At 38.0% G+C, this 15,567-nt stretch overlaps 1 protein-coding gene across 5 annotated transcripts in view; it reads right to left on the bottom strand.

Annotated features, from left to right (window-relative positions):
- The window catches only part of Dclk1 (doublecortin like kinase 1), a 341,030-nt gene that overhangs the window by 162,315 nt on the left and 163,148 nt on the right, over positions 1-15,567 (bottom strand). The gene's annotated exons all lie outside the window — the stretch shown is intronic.

The following is a 15,567-nucleotide window of genomic DNA, read 5'->3' as shown; positions in this document are numbered from 1 at the left end:
GTTTACTATGAACATTTGTCTGCTGTTCATCTGGGTGTCTCTAGAGTTCTGTACCTTTGTTATCCTGGTCACACTACACCGACATATCATGTGCGCTATAGGACTTGGAATAGTAAGTTGGGAGAATGTAGCATTATTGGAGTCCCCAGATACAAGGGTGTGTGGGCTTCATAAAGTCTTTCCAAATGATCTCTCATTTCCAAATACTCACTTGCTGAAGCTTTAAAATGGCAATCTCTATACCAACTTGATAGTCAACATTAAGCATGAATAAGGTACACCCGTGGTTATCTGTGCTGATTCTATCTATGAGAGTTGGAAGACACAGGAGATTTAAGAGGGATGTTGTAATGACTGAAGAAGAGGGACCACAGTGAACCAGGACAAGTGTGGTGTCAGAAAATCTCATCTTCCACTTGCTTAAAAAGAGGCCCTTTGAATTCAGAACCTGTGCTCTACACCACTCCTCTTTCCTTCTTCCTTCAACCACCTCATTCATCTTTACCTTCATGACACCCCAGCTTTTTCTCTGAGCATTGGTGTCATTTATCCAACCTTTTAGGCCAATTTCATTTTACTTCCATAAGTCTTTATTGAGTGCATACTAGATGCAATATAGCACATAGTTTGACATACAAAAATGGAGTATGATATGATCTCTTCCTCAGGCAAAAATGTGAAAATGAAACCAAAGGAGCAGAATGTCCTAAAGTGTGGATGCTGTGTAGGTTTTGTGCAAAAGTAGGCTCTCAGGTCAAACAAAACACCTAGTAAACAGGTTCCTTTATTGTGAACTTTGAAAACCTTTAATGTGCTAATGTATACCAACACTCTAAAGAAGAGATAAGAAAATCCAGTATTTCCCAAACTTACTTGATTCTGTAACTGTTTCTCATACTGCATGCTAGGGACCAAGTTTACACAGTTCCCTTTGGTCCTGTGCTGATAGCTATGGGTGAAAAGAACTCAGAAGCTGTGTCTAGTAGTATATCCTTGTAATCCCAGCACTCAGAGGCTGAGAGAGGAGAGTCAATAGTTCAAGACCAGCCTGGGCAACATAACAAGATCTTGTCTCAAAAAGAAAAACAAGAACTCAAGGAACACACAAAGGAAAGAACAGTTACCCATTTCCCAGGCAGCCATGTTTTCTCTCATGGTAAGTATTTACTTGCTAGTTTATTTACTTACTAAAGTGTTTATGATGCCTATTCTGTGCCAGGATCTATGCCAAATACTATGATGACAAGTCTCTGATAGATGAAAAATACTGTTTTCTAAAGTAAACAGTTCTTCCTTTCTGCATATTCCCACCACTTGCATTTTTGAACATCAGGTTGCATTTTAAATTATATTCATCTATGTATGCATGTTTTAAACTTTTACTAAGTGAACAATAGCTACCATCAGAATTACGACATGTTACTATGTTGCCAGCCAACACATTTCCATAGTTTTACTGATGGCCATTCCTTTTTTTGGCTGTACTGGGGTTTAAACTCAGGGCTTCGTGCTTCCTAGGGAGGTGCTCTACCACTTGAGCCACTCCACCGGCCTCTGATGACCATTCTCCAAGCCTGAGAACTGAAGTCAACAAAACAGACAACAATCCATCTTGGACGGGTTAGGTATAATTCTGTTGGCAAATGGGAAATGAAACATGATGAGCTTTTGATGTTCTTTCCAACACCAGATTCCAAGAAAGGAACACAGGGATTGTTAAGGAAAAGTATCTGTCAGCACCCAGCACACACACACACACACACACACACACACACACGCACACACAAAAGACAGGGAAAGTCATTTTGGTGCTCAGCAACACATACTCATTTACATCTCAAGCTTCAGTAACTGAAATCAAAGAATTTGTGAACTATCAGGCACTCTGGGGTTTTCTGCTCTTCATTGATTTACCACTTTCCTGTGTTTTGAATACCTGATTTTATGTATCTCTAAAGTGTTCATCCTTTTTAAATTTGATGAACTCAAAACTCAGCATGGTTACCAGCTTAAAAAATAAGCTCCATTTATGGACCAAAAAACAAAAAACAAACTTCTTGCTACAGGAAGATAGTGATGCTTGACCTCTTTAGCCATGAAATCTCTGCTCAGTAGGTATCAGATGTTGGAAGCATTCATCACTATTAGATGTATAGCAGATGTAAAGGTACAAATATGAAGTTTGAGAAAAGAGTCATGTCCAGCCTATGAAGCCTTCCTATATTCACCACCATCCTTCTGTCCAGGAAAGCTGGTATTGCTAGAGCCTACCTTCCACTTATCTCATTTTTTTTTCTTCCTGGTGTTTGACAAGCTTTTATTTCACAGTAATACTACGTTTTCCATGGTGTCTTTCTTTACAATCCCCTTATCTCATGATGGCCGTAAGTTGTGCCTCTGCAACATTTTTAAAATCCAAGACTTTCCCAACCCTCCTCCTCCTTACCCCATCACCATGTCAGTCAAATGCTCATCCTCCTCTCTGAGGACCTTGGCTTTTCCCTCTGCAGGATTTTCTCATCCCCACCCCATTTTTCTCTAATCAATCCTGTTTAATTCTGTCAGTCTACTCTTCCTTAGTAAGCTTTCAAAATCTCTCTCAATGTCTCAGAAACAATCATCAAGTTAAAGTTCTTTCTGAGCTTGGCAATCCAGATATCTCAAAATTTAGTTCTAGGCCAGAAGTGGTGGTGCACATCTATACTCCCTGCTACACAGGAGGCATAGGTAAGAGGATCATAGTCCAAGGCCTGTGAGGCAAAAAATGTAGACCCCATCTAAAAAATAACTAAAGTAGAAGGGTTTAAGTGCATGGCTTAAGTAGTGGGAGGTCCTGAGTTCAAACTCCAGTAATCCACCACCCCCCCAAAAAAACCCCTCTGGTTCCAACCTACATTCATGCTTCCTTATTTCACTTTGGACGGAGTGCCTGGATGGATGGATGGATGGATGGATGGGTAGATGGGTGGATTATGCTCTAAAACGAATGAACCATGTTCCAATTTATCTTCTTTACTTATTCTACACTACTTGTATGTGGAGTTTTTTAATGAATTCTTTTCCTACTATTTTGAATCTATTCCTACCTACTATTTGTGTATTTTAGATCCTTCCTATGGACTAAGGCTCATCTGAAGACTCGAGCCTTACCTTTTTTATACACTCCAATCCAAAGGAGCTCATCCCTGTTCTAAATCTCATAATAACATCTATGTAATAGTTGAGCATCTATTATTTGCAAGCCACCATGCTAGGCTTTGGGGGATACAACTGTCCTCACCTGACTCTCTTCTTTTGTAGTGCATGTCTATAAACTTTTGATCCCAACAAGGTTTTTGAGTGTGTGTGTGTGTGTTACTGGGTGAACCAAGGGCCTCATGAATGCTAGGCGAGTGCTCTTCCATAAGAGCCATGACACTAGCTCTTTTATTTATATTTTGCTTCTGAAATAGGATCTCACTACCTTTGCCTTGGTTGGGCTTGAACTTACAAACCTCTTACTTCCATCTCCCGAGTAGCTGGGATCACATGCATGCACCACCATGCATGGTTTTGCTCCCAACAATTCTTAACACATTGTGAGTCAGTAACTCAGCAGAGTGACAAGTATCACTTTCTAATGGTTTTGTCAAAGGTTTGAAGTGAGGTGCTCTGAACTCCGGACTGTTTTGCCACCAAGGCAGCCAACCTGAAATGAAACTTGTTTTTAAAGATCATAAATCCAGTCAGGGCAGAAGCGGTTTCTCCCGTTCAGTGCCATTCTTTGGACCTACTCTGATTTCTCCTCTAGGACATTCCCCAAGAGCACAGCTCTGTTGACAGAACTTAAGTTCTCGTTAACCTCGCTCTGCTGTTTAGACATTTATGCCTCAATGTGTCACATCAATTGTTTTAAAGATTACATGAACAGATCAGATTAGATGAGTTAAAACTATGAATGAGAAGAAAATAAGTTCTCAATAAACATTATTTTTGTTATCCAAATGCATTTTTGCTTCAAAATAAGTGCAAATCAAATGTATACCTAATATAAATGGATAAATTTTTTAAAAGAAGCAAGCACAGCATGTAGCTCCTTCACTATACCAACAGATTTCTTTTTCTAAGTAGATTTGGACACAAGTACAGCAAGTGAGTGCCCCTGATCGCTTTGGGAAAAGGGATTCTACTGGTATTATTATTTTGATGAAAAATATACTTCAGATGATCATTAGGGAACTGGTGCAAATTGGTAAAAGCTACTAATACAAAGATGGGATTTTGTTCATGCCTCTGATTTCTGTTAGGCTTCTACTGATGATGCCATACAAAGTCAATAGCAAGAGTGTTCCTTTGCTGTCACAGGTAGAATTACATGAATCATTATCTTCACTCAGAGCCTCTTGGAGCCTGTCACCAACGTTTTGATTTGTGGGAAGTAGAGTTATATATTCTTCAGAGTAAATTATTCTCTGTCAAAATGTCCTACACTAGAAAAGAAATTGCATGTATACTATATGTAATTTGTAAGAAGATAATCTATTTATGGCACACAATGCTCAAAAGTCTAGTCTTACCTTGTGCTTTGGTTATTACATGGAATTCTAACTCCAAAAATTATTCCATTTGTTGTTTCAGAGTTTATCTCTGATGGTGTTTAAGATAAGACCAAAGTTACAGTATCTCAAAAACTATAGGTGGATTAGAATTGTCCGGTGTGCTACCATGAATGAGGAGCAGCACACCCAAGTTCTGAACCCAGATTTGCCTTAATTGTTACAAGGACTTGAAAGACTTAATTAAATTCCCTTGCTTATCAGTTTCTAGATTGGCTTAAATATGTTGTTCCACAATAATTTTTATCTAAAGATAAAAATTGTCTTTTTCATGTGATATACAAATAAGAACACTTCTGTATGCATTATTACATTTACCTTTTTTCTTTTTTGGTGGTGGCTAGTATTGAACCCAGAACCTCATGTATGCTAGGCAAGTGCTCTACCACTGAGCCACACTTCTTTAGGTCATTGGGGGCATGCCTTCAAAGGGATCTTGGGACTCGGCCCCTTCCTATTCCCCTCTTGGCTTCCTGGCCACGAAGTGAATATGCCTGCCATGATGTGCTGCCTTGCTACAGGCCCAAAAGCCACAGAGGCTAACCAATCATGAACTGAAACCTCTAAGACTGTGCTCCAAAATAAATCTTTTCTCCTTATAATTTGATTATCTCAGGTATTTGTTGTGGTGACAGAAAGCTGACTAACACAATGCTATTAGTATCCCCATTTTACAGATAAAAAAGAGTCAGCCTTATTAAACAGGAGTCAGGAGGAATTTGAAATCAGTTTAGTTAGAATTCAAATGCAGGTTCTTAACCACTGAGCTGCAGAAAAGCAAGTGCATTCAAATGCACAGATGTCTGTGGATTCGAAATTTCATTCAATAAACCTTTATAACCAATAGCTATCACATATATTGTGCTTAATAGAATATAATAAAAGAGAGTCTAACAAAATTACCCTTTTAAAAAGCAAAAAAGAACTTAAATTATTACTTTGGCTCAAGAAAAGCATATTCCTTTATCTGCCTATGTGAAATCTGAATTCATATCTTTTTCATTAACTTGTTGTTGGGCACACTCGTCCCAGGAGAATAACTGTACATAGAGGAAACAAAACACTGTAGACAAATAAGGACTTCCTCTCCTCTGAGCTTCCGGCTTGAGCTGGTCTGTGAGGGCAGAGATTCAAACAAAGGCAATAAAAGCATCTGCTATTTACACATTTCTGAAGCAGGCCCGTGGAATCCATTCTCCCTCACTGCAGTGAGATCTCCATGGTGACGCTCACTTCAGGTAGCTCCACCAGCTTTAGGAAATATATTCACTTTACAAGAGCGCCCTCTACAAGCCAAAGAGGGGATAGCACTGCAGCCCCGGTGGCATTTCTTTAAGGCAGAGGGAAGCCTCTGTCTCTTGGGTTAGAGACTCCAATTTCATGTATCGTAAGTTAGAAACCGTTGTAAAAATAAAAGCCAAGAAATTTAGTCCACTTATTGGAATCATTTCTTACCCATTCTGTTTTAATTATCTTTAAAAAATATTCATGTACAATTTCTCATTCTTCTTGACACCAGTAAAGTAGTGGTAGGCTTAACATTTCTGTCCCTTGCATTTTATTGTGATGCTCTTTACCAAAAATGAATGCTTGTAGCTTTGTAAAAAATATCCAGTCACCTTATGTCTCTAAGGTGCCAAGTCAACAATCTTGGTTTTTCTGCAGAAATCATAACGTGGTTATTATAAGTAGCTTTCAGTTAAAACTTGGCATACATGGGTCCCTTGTCCTGCCAAAATTAAACTGAGAAGAGTTTTCTCTTCCAATTTCTTCCCATACTTGGCATCTCTTAGCACTGAGTGTTCTTACGTCACATGATATTATTGTCAACCATTGTGAACCTTTCTGCTCTATAATCATGTTTCCGGTTCTAAAATATGTCCCACAATTAATTTTATATCTGCATATCAGAAATGTTAAAAAGTGTTATTTTTGTAAAAATACATTCTCCATCATTTCTTTTCATTTTTATTTTTGCCATTTCATTTCTTTGATGATAGACTTATGAGAGTAGTGATTTATCTACAATAGTGCTTCTAACTAGAAATTCCTGATTTAAAAAATTCTTTAAAGAAACTCTGGTTTTAGGTTACAGAAAGATACAGGAATAAAAGAGAAATAAATTAGTTAAATAATAATGACAATCAACAGACGGAAGAAAGAAAGATCCTCAAACTACTTTTTGCAATTTTTAAAACTTGATTCTCTAAGACACTTTTTTTTTTAAAGTGGATAAAACTGTTGGAATTCAGAACAGACCAGGAGATAACATTAGAATAACAAGCTGATTCTTAAAGAAATAGGAAATTTTCTGCAGGGCACCAGTGGCTCACGCCTATAATCCCTGCTAGTTATGAGACTAAGATTGGGAGGATGTGGTTTGAGGTCAGCCCAAGCTAAAAGTTAACAAGACCTCCTCCCAACTCAACCAATAGCTTGAAGTGTTGGCATGTACCTGTCATCACAAACTATGCAAGAGGCTGAGATTGGGAGGAGACAGTTCCAGGCCAGCCTAGGGAAAAAAAAATTCATGAGACCCCATCTCAACAACAACAACAAAAGGCTAGGCATGATGGTGTTTGCCTGACATCCTGGTGACAGTGGGAAGCATAAATAGAAGGATCATAGTCCAGGCTGGCCTGGGCAAAAACGAGACTCATGAAAAATAACTAAAGCAAAAAGGGCACCTACATAGCAAGTGTGAAGCCCTGAGTTCAAGCCCTAATAACATTAAAAAAAAGAAAGGAAAAGAAAACTTTCTCCTTTGAAATGCCCACAGTTTCATTTGCTGGGTCTATCAGAAGAGAGAGAATGTATGGAGAGCAAAAGCACTCCATGCCCTGCCTGGCTCCCAGTGAGCTGAGGAATGAGCATTTACTACCACTGGTGCTTGTGCTAGGGAAGCCAGGTTGGCAGGTCTCTGTGCTGAGCATTGTTCTGGAAGACTTGGGGCTATCACTGAGGAATAGAATACCAAAAGCCCTGACCCTTGGGATATCTGGGAAAGAGCAGTGTGGAAAACAGAATTTACATCAAGACTCTCAACCCTGATCTTTTGCCAAGATAATGGTACCTCAGTCCTGTTACTGTGTTTGGCTTCTCTTACTAAGAAATTCTCTACTGCTGCTTACTACATCTTTAGAGTAGCTAATTCCACTAGCCACTCTTTCATCTAGATATTTATATAATAGCTCAGGAAAATAGAAATACTACACACTACTGTCTTTGGAGTGGGTGCAAACAATGTCTGACCTGAACTTAGAAGCAAACTGTATCAATTACCATCAGGTGGGTCTCCAAGATGAAGGGTAGCCAAGCTCAAGACTGGCTTTTCTGAATAGTCTGAGCTCATTATTTCCAGAACTAAACTTGCATTCTATTGCTGAGAGGATCTCCCAGAAGAACTATACAAATAGGGAGCAAGTAGGCAAGGTTTCTTATTAGGCAGCTGCCTCTATGATAATTGGAAAAGAAGAAATAAAATAAGAGAAAAATGAAGCCACTGAATACAAAGCCTTTCTAAGTAGAGGAGAAAGGAAATCTTTAGGAAATGTGACATTGTGAACAGACATGGTCTGTTTAATGTTGGGAGACCAATGCTGGGCATACCTTCAAACAACTCTGAGAAATGCTTCAAGCTCCCGTCACCAGTCCATAGCAGGAGTCACAAACTCAGGGTCCACAGGGGCCAGGCAGGAAATACAAATGGGTCAAAGTGAGCAGCACCAGGCACAATGTCCCCAGGTTACTTTATTATTTTTTAATTAAAAATAAGAATTGTTCTTAAATTTAATATGGCTCAATTTTTTAAAATCTGCAGCACTATGTAACCCATAAAAAATGCTCCTCTGCCTGGATTCAGTCCAGACAACTTTTGATCTACAAACATCCACCCAAAGCTTCAAAAATAACTCCATCTTAAAAAAATATTTTCAAAAGCTTATTTACTTATTTTTATTTATTTACTTGCTTATTTTTTGAGACAGGGCCTCACTTCAGGCTGGCCTTGAACTTTCCATCCTCTTGCCTCAGTATCCTGAGTGCTGGGATTGCAGGCCTGAACCACCATGCTTAGCTTAAAAGTTTATTTTTAAAAATAAATGTTTATTCTATGCTTTTATGGTAGTACAGTCATCACTTTTAATAGAAAAGAATGAAGGAGAAAGAGGTGATGCTCTGACTTGTTCCTACTAGAAGTTCATAAGCTTGGAAGGCACCATTAAGAAGATAGGATTGGACAAGGAAACTCCCCGTGTAGCTGTCTTTATCTCAAACTAGCAAAAAACATCATGTTTCTCATCTTATCTTTTGTTTTTCTCTTCTACAAAATTGGAGAACAGGAGGGCAGAGCAGGTTCTCCATGGGGGGAGGGGGAGGTGGTAGGGAACGGGTAGGAAGATGAATGTGGTACAAACAGTGTATGCACATGTGTGTAAATACAAAAATGACACCTGTTGAGACTGTTCCAGGAATCAGGGGGCGGGGATGGGGGAGAGTACTGGAGGGGGTAATTTAAGATACATTGTAAGAACCTTTGTATATGGTAAAATGTACCTGCACCCAGCACAATAGAGAGAAAAAAAAAGGAAAGAAAGGAAAAGAAGATGGAGTTGGGACCAAATAAACAAAGCAAAGGAAAGGAGTCACTGACCACTTGGTAGAGTTTGCTCAGCCGAGGTCTGGGCGTGTACAGTAGTTAAAAAGGACAGGCTTAAAATCTAGAGAACCAAACTAATCCGTAAAATCTGTGTGAGACAATAGCCTCAGATAGCACTTGTTAGGTGTTAAAACTGTATTTGAAACAACTAGTTGGGTTTTTTTTTTGGCTGTGGTGGGAATCAAATCTAGGGTATTGGCACGTCAAGCAAGTACTCTATCACTGAGCTACATCCCCAGCATTTTGACACAAGCAATGAGGCACATGCTCTGAGTTTCCCTCCTGTCGTCTTACAGAGCCATGACCAGTGCTCAGGCCCATGGCATGCCAGGTTCTGAAGAGAAACTCAACACTCAGCATTACCTTGATTGCTCACAAGAACTTTTTGGTAAAATCAGATTTTAAAAAAAAGTTTTGCAAGAAACTCATAATCTAAAACATTGGTGTCTATTTGAAGGATAAAAACATATGGATAAATCACTTTGCCTTGTGTGTTCTCACGCACTGGTGCATTGCTTGAGATTGCATAAAATAGTAGTCCCAAAGCCACAGAGTATACTTCTGCCAGGAATATTTTAAAATGTTACTTGACATTAAAATATGGAGTTGGGTGCTTTAAATACATCTGTTTCTATTTTTAATCCACTTGCACATACAGCCTGACATCAATAGGGATATTTTTGTGCAATTCAAATTAGTTTTTTCAAGTAAGTGATATTTTTCAAATAGTGACAATCTCATAAAACTGACATTTCCAAAAGGATTGTTAGCACCAACATCACTGCTACCATCACCACCATCTCCACCATTACCACCATCTCCACCATCACCACCATCTCCACCATCACCACCGCCTCTGTGAATGGAAGCCCTTGTGAAACTTTTGGGTGTTTTTCTGTTTGTTTGTTTTTTTAATGAGCTGAATGAAGCCAGAGTCTTTTGTGTCTGATGTGCTCTCTGCAGCATGCTAGCCAATGTTCTGCTCACTGGGTACTTAATTTCTAATCAATAATAGTCATCCCAGTAGTAGTCAGTATGAAGGCAACCTAAAATTATAAAATTCTTTCAGGAATAAAATTATATTTTCCCAGTCAAATGCAGCTAATAATCATGTATATATGGCTTTGAAAATGTTATTGGAAAAGAAATACTTATACTTCCAAAAATATATTTGAGAGCTGGTCAGCTTTCAAAATTGCAAAGGCAAACATTCTTTGGAATTTTTTGAATAATAATTCTATTTTTGCATAATTGAATTAAGATCTAAGGACAGTTGATGAGAGGTTGAGAAAGCAGAGAGGTGGAAACAGTAAGATAAAAAAGATACAGTCCAAAATGAAGATTTGGCTTCATGACATTGTTTTTATACATAATTGCTGACATGGGCACACAAGTATGAATTATATATGGTAATGAAAACACCCAGGTCATCATTTCTTCTTTGTCTTCATTTTATGCTATGTATGTTAGAGCTCTTATAATTCTTTTTTATCTAAATATAAGAGTGGAGCGAATAATATGGGGCTGGTTGCCATTTCCTCAGTTCATGAGCTGTAGGCATAAAGCATCATGACTTCAAACAGAGGCTTGACAGGTAACATAAACAGGGAAGTGCGCCAGGCATAATAAAACACACCAAATGGGTCGATCGATGGCCATTAACACAGGCAGACAATAGGAAATTGATGAGAAGTGCACTAAATTGGAACGCCTTCCACCCATCTAAATGGGGCAGCTCAATGCTTATCATGCAGCAAAGTAGGCCAGATTGATTAATTTTGCAAAGGAAAGCAAAATCAGGTTTTTCTTGAAAGCCTCTGATTTTTAAAAGTGAATTTCATTTGAATAAAATCATCATGCACATCAAATAAAACACACGTATGTCTTAAAGATAATCCACAAGAAGGCAGTTTCCAATTGCTGGGAGAGAATTCCATACTCAGTAGCCATTAGTTGTGGTTATCATACACAAATGTCAGTTCCCCAGGCTGGGTCAAAAGTCTCAAGGTAGACTACCAGTCTTCCCCAGACTCAAGCTCCTGTAATTTCCAAAGGAAAGGTAGTATAAAGTCAAAATCCACTGCTGGAAATTAAAGCCCATAGAAAATCAATATGGCAAGTCTTACGTATGTGTACGCATGTGGATGTGTGTGTGGCACAGTCATATGAGTTTTCACTGGGGTCCTGGCAAAGAGATGAATTTGCCAACTGAGATTATTTTCTATCTCCTTCCTCTCTTCCACCCCATCCTCGTTACCATGTCTCTCCTTTCCTGAGAGAAACACATAGTGTAGAGAATCTCTAACAGGAAATTTCAGAGCAAATGTTACCAGTTCAGTAGAGATGGAACAAAATTAGACCTCTGCAATCTGGCCTAGAAGCACAATCCACTTCCTGCTCCCATTCCTGAAGTCACCCTCTGGCTACAAGAACTAATCATAGTTTCAAAGCTATCAGCTTTATCTCCATAGTGAAAAGTCTGTCTTTAAAAATAAAACTCGACCATATGTGGTAATTTTCCATTTGGCCACATCATTCTGCCCAAATGCAGAAAACCCACCACAACCATTAAAAACTACTAGAAATGTTAGCTCCAGAGGACATAGAAGAATATATAAAACCTAGTCATCTGGGGCAAAACACTTGGGGCCTAAGACATCAAAGTGAGCGAATAAAAATCAAAGCTTTGCCCATATAATTTCAAATGCTTGACTTTTATTTGTTGGGTTTCTCACAGTCAGGAGTAATTTGACATGATTCTCCTTTCCTTCCCCAAATGTGTTTTCTATTACTGACGGCCTCTCACAATGTCATATAGATTGTGAATATCCCTAATGGTGCATTCTGTTTTTAAAGGGAACATCCACCTCGCACAAGGATGTGCTCTTAATGTTTGGATAAGAACATGCCTATGTTCACATATTTTTTTATGGCTTTGAACAATGTATGGAAACAGGGAAACTCAGGTTCAATTCCATTACATTAATGGGTGACATGGGCCACACACTCAATGTTTGGAAACCCCTATTCCTTCACAGGTTGAATGAAGGTAATCTCTTATCTACCTCACAGGATAGTAGAAAAAATTTGATGTGAAAATTCATGAGCATGTGTCAGGTACCATTCAAATGTCCAGGAAAAAGGCAATTAGAGTATACAACCCTTAAGTTAATGTTGGTGAAGCATAAACTTCCATGATTACTCTCAGAAGGGTCAATGAGCATGGACAAGAAGGCAAAAATAAATCAACAATTTCTAGTTCATCTTTCCCTTGTACTGTTGTACAGTGAAAATTATTCTGTCTAACAGCTGTCAAACTTCAGACAATTGCAAGGCACTGGAACTGCAACCAACACTAATCAAAGCACATGAAAATAGCATTCTCTTTGGCTGTACATTACCCATTTTCCTTTTGCATGTGAAGAACACAGTGCAGTAACTAAATTAATATAAGCTATCTTCTTACATTCCCTGAAAATCATATTTCTTTCAAGTGCCTGACAAGCTGACGACTGAACATTCCCTCCAGGCTGAAACATTTGTCCACGCCAATCATAACTTCCTTGATGGCAGAGGAAATGAGATCCAAGCATAAACTGCCACAATGAGCAGCAATTTAAAGCTCTGAAACCCTTCAAAAAGACATACCCATTCAGTACAAATCTCAAAATTGAGGTTCTCTCCTTGTTTGTCATTTAGACAAACTTTAATGGGTTATTCACAAGTTTTAAGTCTGACTCTAATATTAAGTCTCATCAGATGTGAATACGGTTAACATCACCATACACAATAGCTATGTTTACAAATGCAATTAAACAAAATCATCATTGTAATTTAACTTCTCAAGTCACTGAGCCATACAATTCTTTTTGCATTAGTGTAGTGTTACACTGCCTTTCACTGTCCAAACACAGGAACTGTAGATGAAATCTTTCTAACTCATAAATGTCTCTGTATAAATTTTTACAGTGAACAAAATAGTTAACATTGTTTGCAAAATAGTTAACACTCTGTCAGTGCAGAGTGTTGCCATGCAACATGAACATAAAGTTCATATGTTGAAGTCCTAATTCCTTTAACTAAGAATATGACCTTATTTGGAGCAGGATCATTGTAGATAAAATTAAAGATGAAGTTATACTGGAGATAGGTGGGCCCCTAATCTAATATGACTGGTGGCCTTATGAGAAGGGGAAATTTGGACACGGACATGAGCACAGGAAGACTGCCATGGAAAATGAAGGCAGGAATCAGAGTGATATTTCTACAATCCAAGGAACAACAAAGGTTGCCAATAGAAGCCACTGGACAAGCATGACCCTTTCAGCTTCCAGAAAGAACAGATACTGCTGACACCTTGACCTCAGACTGCTGGCCTCCAGAAATGTGAGATAATAAATTTCTGTTGTTTAAGTGATTCAGTTGGTGGTACTTTATTACAGAAGTCTTAGCAAATTGATAGAGGTATATATGTTTCATTCACACAAAAATATAGAAAACAAAAATTTCCTACAATATACACTCATCTCACTTTGATTAAAAGGATAAGAAGGAAGGTTCAAAACTTACTAGATTATTAAGCTGAAATTTGTAGATTCCTAGCAACATCAGCTGTGAAGGCTTAGCTTTTCCATTGATCTTCATTAAGTTCTACAGAGTTTTATAGACAAACTCTAAAGCATTGTACATCCTATTCAAATACTGTATATGTTCTGCTAACCTAAGAGGAAGGGAAATAGTTTTTATTCATAGTGTATTTAAGCCACGTATCACCTACACCACATCTTGATTAGATAAGGGTTGTTTATATAGACCAGATTATGCTCTTACTTTCTTTGTTTTTCCTTTCTTCATTATTAGCAGGCTTACATCGTATATGCAGAATAGTGAATTAAGAACAAGAAAGCCTTATGGGACACCTCTTTATGGGACATCTAAGTTAGAAAGAGGGAGTCAAGACACTGCCTGAAGACCAAGCTTGTAGCAGATAGGACCCTAGACTGTGGTCAATCAGTAAAACTGGATTCTTCTAATTTGACTCTGCAAATTACTCCCAGTAAAATCCTCAGGTGTCAGGGTACCAGTTATTTCTTCTCTAATATGAGGGATCACACTGAACAGGCAAGGCCTCTTCTAGCTCTTGTTTCATGATCTATACATGCAAAGGCAACCTGGGGACAAAATGTTTATTGCAGGCCTACTATGTTGAGGCACTAAAAGGAAAAAGCAGCTCTATGACTGTGTTGAGAGGCTTCTGTGGTGAGTATAGTGGGGGACACTGGAAATGTGGGGAATACTGAATATTTCAGTTGGGTAGAAGACCAACAGGACACTTCATTTAGCCATGTTATATGAATGTGAAGTCTGGGACTGTCAAGAATTGATTTTGTTCTGTAAGATTAAAGGTTATTACTAAATTTTTGTCAGGTTCTAGTCAATGATAACACAGAACTTCAATGTTCTAGGTGTTTTCTAGAACAATTACTACAGCAATTTGGGAAAAAACATTTTTAGATAGAAAAATACTTCTAAAACAGGAAATAATGTTAAATTATTACTACATTATAAAGTTAAACTTAGGGAAGACCATCTTTGCATATTAAAAACACTTTAAATGCAGTAAAATCTTTTATATTAAATTAGAAGATAATTGAGAATGATCAAGAATTATTATGGCTCATTTTCTCTGCAGAATTTCTGGAAATGAATTAAATTTAGAAGAAAAAAGAGAGTCTAAAATTGCAGAATTAAAGACATTCAAAAGGAAGTTGCTGTCAGCACCAGGTTTTGAGAATTCATAATATAGGGTTGTGGGGGAAGAAAAGAAACAATTTTCATTAACAATGAAACTGTAAGAGTTCCAGGAGCACACATTTTGTAAAAGAGGAAATCAATATGCAAATTGCATGAGTGTATGATTTAAGAATTCACAGACACAGCCAAGGCTTCAAGATCTCCAACTCCTACTTGGCAGTCTTACTTGCTACCAAGTCCCTGCCTTCGTGACGCCTTCAAATCAGCTCCAAATCACACCAAAGCATGTGGCCAGAAATATTTATTTACATTTCATAAATTCAAATCTTTGTAAACAAATTGCTAGTACATACTTCTTATTTTGTTTGAATCCAAGTTTTCCTACATTCAAAAAAAATGCAAGCATCAAAAAAGAAATTCTTGGAACCTATGACTTTCAAGGACTTTGCAAACAAAGACTCATGGGTCAAATCTGACCCTACTGCCTGTTTTTGTACAGCTTGGGAGCTAAGAATGGTTTTTACCTTTTAAAATGGTTGAGGAAAAAAGTCAAAAGAAAAA

The sequence above is a fragment of the Castor canadensis genome, chromosome 10, assembly GCF_047511655.1.
Source record: "Castor canadensis chromosome 10, mCasCan1.hap1v2, whole genome shotgun sequence".
In the NCBI taxonomy this organism is placed as follows: Eukaryota; Metazoa; Chordata; class Mammalia; order Rodentia; family Castoridae; genus Castor; species Castor canadensis.
Note: the sequence above shows the minus strand (reverse complement) of the source record. Positions and strands in the feature narration are given on the sequence as shown.